Source organism: Macrosteles quadrilineatus, unplaced genomic scaffold (assembly GCF_028750875.1).
Source record: "Macrosteles quadrilineatus isolate MER2022 unplaced genomic scaffold, UCM_ALF_1.0 Scaffold_6__1_contigs__length_79288215, whole genome shotgun sequence".
NCBI classification, from domain to species: Eukaryota; Metazoa; Arthropoda; class Insecta; order Hemiptera; family Cicadellidae; genus Macrosteles; species Macrosteles quadrilineatus.
This window is the reverse complement of record NW_026542599.1, coordinates 64,390,832-64,403,583: the sequence shown is the minus strand read 5'-3', so window position 1 is coordinate 64,403,583 and position 12,752 is coordinate 64,390,832. Positions and strand designations below refer to the sequence as shown.

Sequence of the window (12,752 nt, the reverse complement as noted above, 5' to 3'; positions counted from 1 at the left end):
CTCTTACACAAACCTAACAGAAGTAATCCTTCCATACAAAATATTTCAATTAAATTAATATTATTTACTATAGTATAGAGCTAAGTTACTGTGTTAGTTTAGTTAGAAGAAATTCGCGGCCAAACTCAAAGAAAGTAAGAGCGCAGCGCCAAACTTAAACCAGCTTGAGGCATGGTCACTAACAAGGTCGAAAAAGGTAAAAACCGAAAGCGCTTTAATTAAGTGGGGAGCGGCTGTCAATATTTTGAAAGTAATAAGGAATTAACAAAATGTCCCGTACTTTCGAACAGGTTAAGGTTAGAAAGTGGCAAGCCTGCCAGAGCTGCGCGCGCAACTCCCCCCTCCATCTGCGAGTGGACTCGTCCACCTGTTGATGTTGTCTTCCAATCAAATCACAGTTCGCAAAGTTCGAGTTACTAAGTCTGTCGTCTGTCGGGTGTTGTGAATTTTATTTTGACAGATCGCGTATTGTGTTAGGTGAAGTGTTTGTTGGATTCTCTATTTCGTCTATTAATTACGGTAAGTCCTTCAAGTTTCTTTATAGAATAGTTTTCTGTTAATTCAGCGAGCAAACTTGCGTTTGCAAAACCAAAACAGCCGACAGCAGGCTACGTTGGCCCGTTATATTGCACGCCAGTCGCTTCTCGCTTCTTCGCTGCCCCGTTAATTATCGCATGTCTCAGATTTTCCTTGCAGTTCTAAGTTATTAGTTTAATTCTCAATTAATGTTGGAACGTAACTAGTTGCCACTTTATAGATGCTTTAAATGACATTGTAACATTGTAAAGCGCGAAACACTTCTTGAGTTGGAGAACTTTAGAATAATAACCTACTACTACCCACCCTGCCCTATTGAAATAATGATTGTGATTGAAAAATAGGCCTAAGCCTACAGTTTTAAATAGTTATAACTTCTTTTTCGAGGGAAACTTATAGTCCCCGTGATTGGTAAACAACAACATTTTTATCAGTAGGCTATCCAATTAAGGTTTCAATCTTGTAAAGCGGAATTTATTTCTTTATTTCAATGGGATAACCTAAGTATTTTAAGTTACCTAGTTGGAGTTTCCAATATGAACAGCATAGTATGATACAAGACATCAGTAAACAAACATACGTTAAGGAGGAAATTTTAAAAAATCAACACAAAGATTAGAGATATACTAATACTGTACTTAGCAAGTTGTAAATTTAATAACAGTCAATCCTTACATAATAACAATTACAATAGTACAGCATCTACATCATTAGCTTGATTAAATATTACTAGTGTACAGCTAAAGGCGTTATTTTAAAACGAATACAGTCATAATTTCCGATGACTTTAAAAGAGTCGACCCAAAGATTATGGAAATACTCACAATTTACAAAAAAGCTCGATATAATCAACATTTCATGTAAATATCTTAAATATTTCATTTCAACCAAGTCAGTTTTTAGCACACTTTTCCTTAAATTGCAGCTAAGATATTAACAGCAATTAAATTATCCAGCTGATCATAATGTAAACAAATATGTTCTTCAAAAGGGTAACATGGGAACTTTAAAAGCCGCTGGGGCAGAGCCCAAGGGACTTTATCAAAAATGTAAGGTCAGTTTGCAAATCTACACACTTAAACAAACATTTTGGTATAGGCTATAATAAGTAAAGTTAAAAATCTTAAAACGGAGAAGCCTGTTGTTCACAAATTTTCATGTAGCGTATTAATAATATAGATAAAGTTATTGGATTAAAACAATGAATTTAAAGTAGGACTGTACAAAATCTGCCGGCAAATATGCATTAAACATCTAGCCAGGTCGATTCAAACAACCTAAAAGCCTTTAACTTTTCTCAGGATCGAACCGGCAACATTTGTTTTAAAGGCGAGCACTATATAACTTACACTCAGCTATAAATAAGTTTATCTTACAATCAAGACTTGATTCAGTGGTTACTTTACTAATCAAATGTTGCTGGTCCAATCTAGAGGAAAGTCTGTAGCTTTTAATGGTTTAAATCTGGACCCAGCTGAAATTAATAATAATTAGGCCTAGGCTCTTCAATTTTGATCGTCAAGGTGTTACTCCCATCACTCTGTTAGCCTATACTCGGCTCACAATAATCCTAAGCTGTGCCTCTATGCAAAAGTCAGAAAGACGGCGTGGGTCTTCTAACTTTTTAAAAAATTTCTCAGTGCGCTATCTATTTTATAGTTCAGAATAGTACGTAGCTACATTCTTTTCATACCAAAACAAGTTCATTCTTAATCTTACATCATGAACATGCTTCCCTTGAAAGTTTGATGATGAGAATTATCAGCAGCCTTTTTGATGGTTTGAAACTCCACCCATTATGGTCCTAGCTTAGTAAAACAGCTGGTCTTAGTCAGTAACAAATCCCAAAGGCATTTCCATACTTCACTTGTCCCTTCACTCAATGGGCCAAATTTGTCCAGTTGCATCTGCCACATCAATTGGTAATAAATAAGCATGACTCTTAAGAAATACTTTCTCTTGGCCTAGGTAGCTTTGGTAGCTGTTGTGTTTGTAATAATTGACACCATGCAGTAATTGACTTTGTTTGAGTTATTGTACTGAGGGAGAAGGAAGTACTGTAGTGTAGAAGCCATACTATAAACCCTTCCAAATGTTTGAGTGCTTGCCTTGGTGGCTAACTGAGTAGAGAATTTTGGTTTTGTTCTGTTCAATTCATACCTAAAACACAATCTCACCCAGCAATTAAATATTTTTTGAAAACAAATTTGAATCAATCTCTATTATTTTTTAGCGAATTTCCCTATAGGGAAGTAGCTATTACCGTAGGTCTCATGGTAAGACCTAGGCCCGGGACCGATTTACTTTTTCATTTTGATGTCCCCAGAGGCCAAAAACACCATTCGTTTAAATTTTTATATATCTATATATAGATATATATATATATATATATGTGTCCATCCGCACGATAACTTGAGTAATTTTTGTCCGATTTTGATAAAATTTGGTTTGAAGGTGTAAGGCAGGATAAACTCGAACGAGTTCGCGAACCAGCATGATCGGACTATGGGAACGGGGGTTTACGGGGGGTTTTATGGGGTAAAAATAGGTTTTTCCCATTTTTGACCCAAAAAAAATAAAATTTTGCAAAATCTTTTCAAACCATTTTGTAGAGCTTAAAAAAACAAATAATTTAGTATATTGAAGTGTTACTATGCGCCTAATGGTTACGGAGAAAATTCCAAAAAAATATAAATTTTAAATTCCCATGTTATTCTTATGGAGAATGAGTAAACTGTTGTAGTTTGCTTGTTTATGAACATATTTTGATCAAATTTGGAAAATGTTTTTATTTCTTACTAACTATTAACATTTTAGCCTACAAAAAAAGTTTTACCCTCCCTGATGCAGCAAACCTAAGTACCTGTTAAAATAATTCTATTTAAATAGGAAATAAATGTTAAATTTTTAAGTAGACATTTTAGTGTAAATCCAATCAGATATATGGAAATTCGCTTAGTCTGCAGGTTTGCTGTGGCGGGGGTATTTATGTAATAAGCCATTAAGATAGATTTAATTGTTGTACAATTGGGTATAAATTGGAGGAAAGAACATAAAGGCACTTGAAAATTACCAATAACTAATTTAGAGCCGGTTAGGGAAAGATTACCCAAAAAGTTGTTTCCCTCCAATTGTACTTAGGAAAGTAAGTTGAAGTAATTAGGCACTCAGATCTCTAGGTTGCATACTAAATACTGTTTAATTATGTCAATATAGTGCTCACTTAAAGTCTTTTACTAATCTCAATTAATTGTCATTACATCACAGTAGCCTAATTTAGATGAGAGAAAACAAGGGTTTAAACAATCTGACATTTGACAGAACTTAGCTAACTCTTTTAAGGTTCCCCAAAATTAATAATTTTTTTTAAGAACTATAAAAGAGGAGAGGATACTTCCACTTAACTCTGAAGCAATTTAAGTTTGTAGGGTGTGCGTGTGACATTAATTATGAATAGGAATTTTGTTATTTTCAAAATCGAACGTTTTTTTATGTGTTGAAGCCAGGGTTCCTTGACCTGATATGTTACATAAGATAAAAAATAATATTTCTAGAGGAGAGGAAACTTTGATATTTGCATTCCCAATGCCAAAATAAGACACTTTTCAGTTATTTTTGACTGTGGATAGAGCTAGATATTCCATTATTGGAATGTACACAGACCCAAAGCATAATTCTAGATCAGCTGATCGGCTGAAGGTGTTTAGCATAATGTCACTTTCCAGCTGATTTTACGAGCAGGATTGCCACCTCACACTCACGCACACCACTTTCCCTCGCCCTCGGGCCTTACACGCATTCCTCACCAAATTTACCTTTGTCCCTCATTTACATAAGGTTGTTTTCTAATTTCACTCTCAATGTCACCGCCATAAATCCAACGAACCCTCCCAGTGAAATCCTCCGCTTAGAAAATAGGCGCGGGATTTTACACGTGCTTTCTTAACTTTCTTTGGCCGTCTGTTTTTGTGCGAGTGCTGTGTCTGTGATATGCTCCTTGTTTAAGTGATCGGTCGTATAGGTAATGGACATAGTTCCCTATCATTGGGAGAACTCCTATTTTGTTTAAGAATGAGGTGAAGAATGTTAACTGTCATTAAAATGTTAATGTTATTATGGCCTATTTAAAAACACCTCGTTTGGTTGCCAACTATTCCAGGATTCAAACCATAAGATTGCGAAAAGTTTTTTTTACAAATGACGTTGACTCACCACCGGAAGTTGCCAGTATTGTTGCACTTCTGTCACGTTGCACAACCTGCTTCCGGTGATACAGTGATTGAGGTGATGATAAAGTGCGTTCACCTCTCGTTGAAAACTGGAGGCGCTGCGACTTTGGTGGTCTTTGGTGTCAGTGCGTAGTTTGTGTGATCAGAGGCGTTTAGAGCTCTGGAGGAGTTTGTGGTCTTTGTCTTTGGAATTGTTAGGGCTCTATTCTATCACTGAGCTAGAGATACAACAGGGGCACTGAATGAAAATTTCGAGACGGCCGTCTTTTGTACTAGGGGATAAAGCACATTTTTCATAGTACATTTTAACTCTGGGATTGTAGGTGTACATACATAAAGCCAAATGAGCTGATTCCCCTAGTTGGTACCAACCTAAACAAATTACAGCAACCTCATTTTTGTACCTCCAGTTGTATTTCTATCTCAGCGGCTCTATCGAGGATTTTTGACGTCTTTGGAGAGGTTTTGTGTTTTGAGTCCTTTGGTGGCATTACATGGTGTTTGGGGTGGTTTGTTGTACCTTGAGTTGTTGGGGGAAGTGTGTCGTATCGTTGGAGGTTTTAGTTGAATTGATCCCAAATACCCTCCCTCTTCGAACGTAGTTTTAGAATGGCTTTAGAATCTAGATGCCCGAATTTTGAACGCTCTACCAGTACCACGTACAGTATAGCTGCACCGTATTGGTAGGGAAGTGTTTTAACAATGAGTCAGTCGCACAATGTACACGCGCTAACCCATAGTGATGAGTGCTGGGCGATCCCTACCTCGCCCACAGTAATGGTTTTTGAAACGGCAATTGTTAACAGTTCAGTGTAGCGGTCAGGGTGCGAATATTCCTTCCTGATCAGGAATCTGGTTGTTTCTAGCTAGGGCAATGATTCCGTGGCTGAACATTAATATTCCGTTGAGAAATGATTTTAAAGTGGTTAATGTATGGGTAAAGTTACGGGCATGTGTGACAATACCTCTACGAAGATCCATATATAAATCCAAAAGTACTCATGAACCCATAAACCATATACTTAAAATGTTCGTCATGACGAGAAACCTTGCGCAAAACTATCCATTATTTCATAAATTGCCCTTTAAGGTCGTAATTCCTTTCTAAAGGGAACTTTCCATATACCTAATGTTAAAATACCCCAGCTGTGTTTTTTTTAGTGTGGCCTTGGCTGTACTCATTAGTTTGTTATTCTTTCAATTTATTACCTTATTAAAATCAGGTGTGATTATTTGTTTGCATTACTGTATTCTGTTTTGTTTATTTTAGCTTAACTTAACCAATCAATACTTTTACTTATGAAGTAAAGCGGGGTGAAGCCCGTGGGTAACAGCTAGTTTTGATAAATGTCTATTTTTTACCAAATTACCTATTAGAAAAGGTTTTTTTTTTGTCAAAATCCAGCGCAAGAATGTAAAGGTGAGTTAAATTGTGTGTATTGTTAACACATTATTCGTATTCCCGAGAGTAGAATGACTGTACCCAGCAAGAACTTTTTTTCGAATCCAAGTCGTTGTGGAAAGCCCAGCGCCCAGTCTGGCCGGAGATAGCTCACTGTTTATTTACGAAAATGACTAAATATTTTGTTTAACAATGAATTTGTTAACTCCCGACAACTTTAGCCAGTGGTTAGTGAGCATACATGGAGGTCAGTAGAACGCATAACATCGTGTGACCAATTAACATGAAGTCACTGACCAGAACTCGTGGTCTACATGGCTAACCATACTGTAAACCTGGTTGTGAAATATCAAAAACGAGTTGCAAGGGTTTAGGGGACCTTTAGAAATTTGTTTGTAAAATCATTAATTAACTTGGTATGTTTGTCTTCTTTGTTGGGCGATGTCGTTGACGTGTGTCCTAGGTCGTGCATTAATTGCGCCTAAGAGTTCCTTAATTGCGCCAAGCCCTCAAAGGACCCCAAAAATGTTCCGGGGGTGAGTTTCTGGCAGAAGGAATGTCCAGCTTTCGGGAGACGGAATCATGTGTCATCCTAATCTAATCTAACATAACATAACCTACTAAAATATACAGTCAAAGCGGGCCGCCACTTGGCGCAGTCAAGGGACGACTACCCTGGAGTAGTTGGCGCAATTTAGGAATACCTGACTTAGGTAAGTTGGCGCAATTAATGCCCGCCCGTGTCCTACGTTTCGGTTAAGTGTTCCATCGTCCATCAGGAAAAAGGATTCAGTAAATGCTCCACACACTACGCAAACTATAGTCTGTATGATGGAACTTATCCCCTGACTCTTCGTCTACCTGTGATTGGCCTGAGCCTTAGTTAACAATCAGAGAGAAGTTGAATCTTACTTCTCTCTGATTATAAGAAGCCTACATACACATCCAACTGTTCTCTCTGTTCTAAATAACGCATTTGAAAAATCATACCTTTTGGGAAAATATATTCCACTTTTTTCTTGGTTGAAAAACAGTTCGTGAAAGGTTTCCAAAATTAACATTTCTCATGACAGATCCCATCTTGTCTACCGCTACAATCATTAAACGTCATCGTGCGTTAATAAGTTTTTACCTTGTTCGGAGTAGGCCTACTTCTCGTCCCATATTTGTTTGGACCTCCGTGGCGATGGAGATATCATGTTTCAATTACTTTTGTAGCGCAATAACGGTTATTGCAATACAGTAGTTTGGCTTGCGGGCACAACAGATGGAGGAGGGTCCACATCTGTTCAGATTCAAATCTTGGGTCCCTCTCGACGATAACGAGATAATGATAGGTATAATGAGATTCAGGCACTACTCCAAAAGGCAAAGCTGCGTAGGCACTGTGCATAAAATGTCTTTCGGAGGTTGGGGTTTTTGGAGCAGTGCCGCGCAAATGAGTCAAGCTAGACAAGTACAGTACAACGGATCCTCTAAACAATTACTGTAATATTTTTGCAGACACGACGAGGAAACGAGCTCATCTTGGATTTGTTTTGGTTTGATTTTGTTTTGATTTTAGCTCATTCTAATTATTGTATCTTATTCTTAGTAGTATGACAGGTTTATGCATCCCCCATGATTTTTAGTTTTTCATAACATTATGTGTTCACTGTTCATGTAAGGTTCTTAACCTTTTTCATGTTGGACGAAGTTCTTTTGGAGTCTTGCTCGAGACTAGGGAAGTCTTGGTCTCTAGTTATTTTGTCGTCATGCAAGTCAAAAGGGCACCAATCTATCTTAAGGGATTTCAATGGTAGTTCCGTTATGGATTATGTTTTATTGATAACTTAAAAGTTCTTGAAATTTTCACAGACTCGACTTTATTTTCCGAAGCAAAAAACGGAGCATAACCAAGAATAGTCTTTGCCTGTCCACATCATTGTACTTCATAGTGAGAACAATGTTAGGCGTTTGCCAACTGTATGATGTTTGATATTCTACCGACGACGTTGATACTGTTTCCGGTGGCAGCTTCCTTCCTCTCTCGTGACACAAGGACCGCTGATGAGAGGAACCGGAAGTCTTGTTAGTGATGAAGTGTTTTAACTCACGAATCTGTTAACGTCGAAGTTGTTGCCCTTGTAATAATTAAAATACTGAGAGGAGCATGTGGTAGTGATCCCCGCCAAGATCTCACTTGAACGTTAAAGGGGATGAAGAAAAGGTTCGAGATTTTAAGAATTGGAAATAACTAAAAACGTGTGAGGATAATCAGGAATTAAAGCTTAAGAGGACCCAGCGTAGTCCAACAAGTCCTTTAAAAAATATACAATGACATCTCAATATAACCCTCAACGTCTCGAATGAGATTATGTGTAGGCCTACACAATCACTAAACAATAGTTTTAATTTTCACGAATCATCATTGGGTAGCTGAGTTATAGTGTTCGCCTTACAATCAAAAGGTCGCCGGTTCGAATTTCAGAAACATATGTAGCTTTTTGATGGTTAGAAACTGGACCCAGCTGTGCTTGATCATTGGGGCTTTAATAAATGACTCTGACTAATAAAACAGCTGGTCTAAGCCACTAGCAAATTTACACAGATCATCTCACATGATCTACAACCATCCTTTACTCATATTTAGGTTAAAATGCGCAACTAGATGGCGTCCTCATTTGAACTGGTAAAGAAATTGAACGTTCATAATTTTCCCACAGGACTTGAACACCTTTACACCATATCCTTCCTCCCTGTAATATTTGAAATTCGAGTGTTCCACAAGGATGTGTGTTTGAGCCTACTTTGATGCAAGTTTTCCAAGAAAACGTTTGAATTCTGCAAATGAGCATGAAACCTTTGCACCATTGCTTTCCTCTGCAACATCTGAAACTACCGAACGCTCGTTCAAACTCAGGAGTGCCGCAAGGTAGTGTGATAGGACCCACTTTGATTGACGGCATTGTGCAAGATTTCGCACGATGCTGAGTTTTTGCAGTCGCTCGCGTGGAAGGAAAGTGTGTTAGCAACATAACCACCGCGCATGCTACGGACTGGGCTGTAGTAATTAACCTGATTGTCGGTCAGTGACAATTGTCTATGTGGCTATGTTTATTGTGCTGTCAAATAGGCCCAATCTAGGTGCTGTTGACAATTAAAAAAGATTTTTCATTAGGAAGTATGCCTATGAGGCGAATAAAATTTTTGATTAAAGTTGTGAACCCCTGCATAGCTAGGGCATTCTACAGATGCAACCCTTTTGTACAGTACAGTATACTTGCTTATATAGTAGCAAGAACTCCCAAAACTTGTTTCTCAAAGCACTTTGTGAGTGATGTGGTAGTCACGAATGATCTTAGCATGTTGTAGATGTATTTGGACTGAAACCGGTTGACAAAATATTCCTCATGAGCCTCTTTGACTCTTGGTTGGTCGACGGTAATGAGTTGCTCCTTCCTAAATTACGTCGGAGAAATCCCCAACTTGGAAATCTGAAAGTGTAAATACTCGTTATGTAAACAGTTTGAACAGATGTCGAGTCGTTTGCCTTTAAGCACACAAGCCGAACATAATTTTCCGTCATAATTTGACCGCGACACGGAAGCCAAGCGAGTCTCTCTGGATGCGCGTGCTGGAAGCGCAATAATTTGATGCTGTTACGTTGGCAACAGTTACGTGGTTGTGGAACTAATTAACGACACCTTCTCATGCAGACTGCGGTAGGTTGGTATCTCTGTATCACACGGGAATGGGAACATGCGATGAATAGCAGGTAATGAGAAGCAAAAATGCAGTTTGTGTCAAAATAGTGGAGCTTGGGGGTTTGGTTTGAGGTTTTGGAAGCAAAGATGAGATTGAATACTGACGATTGTTCAATTTCGAAACTCAAAATGTCTTAAATTTTAGGTAGTTCTAAGTTAGAATAGAATAATACACGTCAATGTGTGTATTTTAAGGCGAAGGACGAGTTTTGTAAGAATTAGAGGACAGTTTAGCCACACTAAGATTCTTAAGTCAAGGCCATGTATTAAAATGCAAATGATCAAGGACAGCTGTTCGATAGTTGAATCAGCTGTCTTTGGATTAAGCGACTGAGTACTGTAACCTCTTTACCATCCAAATGTTGGCGGTTTCAAACCTCAAGAAGTTCCCCAATTTGCAAAATTTCTTGCTACAATGCTCAAATGTTGGGGAATTCTTGATCTTTTGGCTGCACCATTTGTATGGGTAGCCAAAAATGGTTGTATTGCTCGCCTCTGAAGGTCGCTGGTTCGATTCCAAACAAGTTCGTTACTGGACCCAGATCATTGGGCTATCAATTAATTATGCTTTCTGACAAAACTTTAAGCAGTATCAAGACCAGGGTTTGGACCTTTCCAAAAAGTTTAAAATGCCAATGGTGTAGCACACAATATAACAGAAAATAATGTACTTCTTGGTGTGTAGGGTCACAGATGAAGTAAGAATTGCATCGTCTATGGTGGGGATTTCAATATTGTTTTTCGAGACATTTCGTGATTTACGTACATTTAGTGTTCCAACATTGCCTAATCAATTACGAGAATTTACAGTAGGTGAATCTACCTTTAGCAGAACAAACCCGACTTTTGGTCTTGCCTCCTTTCCAACATGCTCCAAAACAGTTTGTCACCCCATCAACCGTTTCCTTCATTCTGAACCCAATGTTGTTTGGGCGCCACATTCGGACGGCCTTCTCTTCCACTTTGACAAAAAATGGTCGAAAACAGCAGTTAATCACCTTTTAATTGAACAATTTCCTTTATTCTTCACCCAGTGTTGTTTGGGCGCCACATTCTAACTTCTCTTCCACTTTGACCAAAATTTATCGAAAACAGCTGTTAGTCACCTTTTAATTCAACAATTTCCTTTATTCTGCACCCAGCGTTGTTTGAGAGCCACATTCCGATATCCCTCTCTTCCACTTTGCCCCGACATGATCCAAAATCCAATCCAATTACTGAGCCGCGTCGGACACGTTGTAGTGTGGGAGGCACAATTAACGCGGCTTTCTCCGATTGTTCGCGGGGAAAGCAGCCGGAAGCCCGTCCTTGTAGTCTGATACGGCGGGTCTACAGTCTAGGCTGATTAATGTTCCGTCATCACCATCAGAGGTCTGTCAGATGCCGGTGACTTGGGAGTTTGTAGTAGACGCGATTAAGTTGGCGGAAAGTCATGTGGATATTTGATAGGTCTAATTTTATCCAACCCAACTTTCATCTTCATTGCAAAATGAGCTGTTAAAATGTGTATTCGATCTCAGCATAGAACTCGGCAGACGTGCTTTTTCTCTAGAAAGATCCCAAATGTCACGCGTAGCATCATTTTCAGGGATTCTTTTTCTTTTATTTATTCAAGGCCCTGGTTTCAAGGAGACTTTGAATTGTTTTTCGTTTAGGAAGACTATGGTATAAAACAACCGTTAGCCATAGTGGTTCATCGTTTTCGAAAGGTTTGTTGTTCCAGGTGTCCATATTTTTGAACCACGACTTCAGTAATCACCATCTTCAGAAGTCATCTTTAATTTCTGGGATCTTTAGTTTCCGAGACATTAGCTGTTGAGGCGCATCGTTCCATAGAATCCACATAGAGATCCACTACTTCAGAGATCATAGTCTCAGGACTCCATCATCGCTATCAATAAAGTTCCAAAGATCAATAATTTCAGGGACCCATCGACTCTGAAGTCTGTCTTTTCTGACAGTCAGAAATTCATAGTTTCATTGGTCCATCGTTCAGGGATCCGCCTCTTGAGAAGTCAACCAATCCAGTAATCCATGGTTTCAGATACCATCGTTTCAGGATTCTATCGTTCAGAGATCCGCGGTTGCAAAGATCCATGACCGGGACATGACCGGAGATGCGGCCCGCCGATGAAGAAACAACATGACGCAACTCACTAGCCATCTCACCACTCTACTCGCCGACAAACGGGGAAAGTCCAGGGTTGATGGGCAAGATGTGTCGTTTGTTTTACTGTCAATCTGCAGTGAAAGTGTTTTCCTGGACATCAGTCACCTCCATATGTGAGGAGATGAATCTCATCCTGATGTACGAGCAGAGAGTGATATATGTGTCGTATGAAGGAGAATAAAATAGAACCATGAATCAGTTTGTTACATTTTTAAAATTCTAGATCAATAGAATGCCTCATGAGAAAAGATTTGTTTTTCATGATGTTTCAAATCGGATAATTTACAGATTTTTGGACACATTTTGCCAGATTTTGAAACATCGTCACAGAGGTCCATATTTTCTGAAAGATGTATCGTTCCAGATGTTCATAGCTTAAAAATTTACGATTTCAGATATACGCCGTTTAAGTCAATCGTTCCATGGATCGGTGTATAAAATACATAGCTGCGTATAGGGACATAGGACATAGCATGGTGGAAGTAAATATACCTCCAGAAGTATATATTTACTTCCACCATGGGACATAGGGCATAGGGCATACGTGAAACTTGACTCGGTCACATCTGACAATTTTAAAAAGATGTAATGAAAAATTTGGACTAAAAGGTTTCGCTAACTAAAGACCTTCGTACCACCTTAAAATACTTGATAACAAGATTTGCTCC

The 12,752-nt window shown here is 38.6% G+C and overlaps 1 protein-coding gene across 1 annotated transcript in view; it reads left to right on the top strand.

Moving 5' to 3' along the window:
• Positions 1–406: 406 nt before the first annotated feature.
• Positions 407–12,752, top strand: part of LOC128997011 (nascent polypeptide-associated complex subunit alpha, muscle-specific form-like) — a 78,066-nt gene continuing 65,720 nt past the window's right edge. The window contains exon 1 of the mRNA XM_054422589.1: positions 407–519. The gene's annotated coding sequence lies outside the window, so the exon portion shown is untranslated. The remainder of the gene's footprint in view (positions 520–12,752) is intronic.